We start from the raw sequence: 3,082 nt of genomic DNA, 5'->3' as shown, positions 1-3,082 counted from the left end.
TCTAGAGATCCAATGTGTAGGTAGAATTGTTGGGGGAGCATTCTGAATTGGAAAGCCTAGAAGAAGGAATAAAAGTGGTCAATGAGATCCCACAGTTCTCAGTAGCTGTCCCTTGAACTTTCCAATCAATTATACCTGACATACTATCCAGAGGGTTCAAGCTATCTTGGCAAGAGAGGAAGGAAAACAAAGCACAGAAGCTTGGCCTAAGAACCAGCACCCTGGCTGGCACCCCTGACTTCTACCTGCTTGCCAGTCTCAGCATGTAACTTGGCCTCAGGATTGCCATTGAAAAAAATAATCCCACAAACCTCTCCTGTGTTAAGCCATGACCATCAGCACAGAGAAACTGGGATTGGGGAAGGACCTCACTCTGAATCTGTCATGCAGGTGCTGAAAGCCTGCTCTTCCTCTCTCAGCTCCTTTCCTCCCTAAGCAAAGGATAAAGTGCCCCACACAACTTTCACTATCCATTGCGCCTCCCCAGTACAACTCACCTGGAAAATCAGTAGACTCCTGCATCTTGGCACACTCTGTTTTGGTGTTTGAGGATTTAGATCCCAGGACCTGGACTTAAAACACCTCTGATTATTGAGTCCTCCCTTCCTAACCATTCAGGAGCTTTTTTGCCCTGTTGTCCTCACAAGACTCTGCTTTGTTTACGTAGCACTCACCTACAACTCCCCAGCCACACCTTCTCAAGGCGTGACCTTCATGACTGCAGTTTTGCTTCCTATTTTTGACACAGGATCTCTCAAGCTCCAGGGTTCCCGTGTAATCATATTGTCTGCAAACTCCCAGAGATTTGTTTGACTCTGCCTCCCTCCCAAGAACTGGGATTAAAGGTGTGAGCAACCACACCCATCAGTTAATCTTTTCTGTTTGAGCAGCTTCTAAATGCTGCTTTGTGCTAGGAACTTGGAAACTGACACCATCTTGGATCTGCCTCCCAATGCCTCTATCCCTACTCCTCATCTCAGGCTATGTACGTACAGTGGGCCTTCTCAATCTTTATCACTTTCTAATTCTTGTGGCCCCCTCCACTCAAAACAGGACCTCTGAGTTGAACGCCAGCCTGGTCTACAAAGTGAATTCTAGGACAGCAAGGGCCACACAGAGAAACCCTATATTAAAATAATAATAATAAATTAAATTTAAAATTTAAAAAGAAGCTGGGCGGTGGTGGCACAGGCCTTTAATCCCAGCACTTGGGAGGCAGAGGTAGGTAGATTTTTGATTTTGAGACCAGCCTGGTCTACAGAGTGAGTTCCAGGACAGCCAGGGCTACACAGAGAAACCCTGTCTTTAAAAACCAAAAAAAAAAAAAAAGAAAGAAAGAAAGAAAGAAAGAAAGAAGGAAGGAAGGAAGGAAGGAAGAAAGAAAGAAAGAAAGAAAGAAAGAAAGAAAGAAAGAAAGAAAGAAAGAAAGAAAGAAATGTATATCCTCAGAAGTAGGCTGTAGATCTTTTGCCAGGTGGTGGTGGTGCAGGCCTTTAATCCTAGCACTTGGAAAGCAGAGACAGGCGGATTTCTGAGTTCGAGGCCAGCCTGATCTACAGAGTGAGTTCCAGGACAGCCAGGGCTACACAGAGAAACCCTGTCTCGAAAAAAACGAAAAAAAAAATTAAAAAGAATCCCATGTACTATTTCATTTACGTAGCTGACTGCCCTTTCTACCTGTACCTTCCTATAATTTTTTGCTTTGTTTTTATTTTACTTATTCATTTTATATCCCACTCACTGCTCCCGTCCCAGTCACAATTCTTCCTTCCATTCCCCTCTTCTTCTCCTCTGAGTGGGTGGGGGTCCTACTGAGTATTTCACCAGCCAGCACATTAAGTCTTTATAAGGCTAGGTACATTCTCTCTCACTGAGGCCAGACAAGGCAGCCTAGTTAGAAGAACATATACTACAGAGAGGCAACAGCTTTTTCGATAGCCTGTGCTCCAGGAGTTCAGAACCCTCATGAAGACTAAGCTCCACTTCTGCTACATGTGTGCAGAAAGGCCTAGGTCCAGCTCATGTATGCTCCTTAGTAGTTCAGTTTCTGAGTGCCCCAAGAATCCATGTTAATAGACTCTGTTGGTCTTCCTGTGGAGTTCCTATCTCCTTGAAGGCTTCAATCCTTCCTCCTAGTCTTCCATAAGAGTCCCCAGGCTCTATCCACAGTTGGCTGTGGGTGTCTGCATCTATCTGAGTCAGCTACTTTGTGAAGCCTCTCAAAGGACAACCATATTAGAGTCCTATCAGCAAGCATAAGAGAGTATCATTAGCAGTGTCAGGAATTGGTGCTTACCCATGGGATGGGTTTCAAGTTTGGTTGGCTATTGGTTGACATTCCCTCAGTCTCTGCTTCATTCTTCATCCATACATTTCTTGTAGACAGGATAAATGTGGGATTGAAAGTTTTATGGATGAGTTGGTATCCCTATTCCTCCATTAGATTTCCTGTCTGGCTACAGGAGGTCATCTTGAGGTTCTATATCCCCAGTGCTTTTAGTAACTGCTAAGGACACCCACATTGAGTCTTGGGCAACTCCTTTATCTGTCTGTTTCTAGGGTTTGCTTCCTATCCATCAGTTGCAGATTTCCATTCATTCTTATGACTATCTGGGGATTCTTCCTGTCCCTCTCCACAGCTGATTCTGAAACCCCCCAGTCCAATACCCATTCCCACTCCCACCCAGTTTCCTCCTTCCATCTACCTCTTATTTTATTCCACCTCTAAGTGAGATTGAAGCATCCTTGCTTGTATTTTCCTTCTTGTTTGCTTCTTTTGGTTTGTGGACTGTAACATGGGCATCCTGTGTTTTATGGCTAATAATCACTTATAAGTGAATCTCATGTCATTTTGGGACTGAGTACCTCACTCAGGATGTTATTTACAAGATCTGTACATTTGCCTACAAAATTTATGATAATTTTGTTTTTAATAGCTGAATAGTATTCCATTGTGTAGACATACCACATTTTATTTTTCCATTATTCAGTTGAGAGACATCTAGGTTGTTTCCAGTTTCTTGCTATTACAAATAAAGCTGCCATGAACATAGGTGAGTGTCTTTGTGGGATGGTGGAGCAC

This window comes from Grammomys surdaster, unplaced genomic scaffold (assembly GCF_004785775.1).
Source record: "Grammomys surdaster isolate TR1022 unplaced genomic scaffold, NIH_TR_1.0 126632, whole genome shotgun sequence".
Taxonomy (NCBI): domain Eukaryota; kingdom Metazoa; phylum Chordata; class Mammalia; order Rodentia; family Muridae; genus Grammomys; species Grammomys surdaster.
This window is presented reverse-complemented; position numbering follows the sequence as displayed.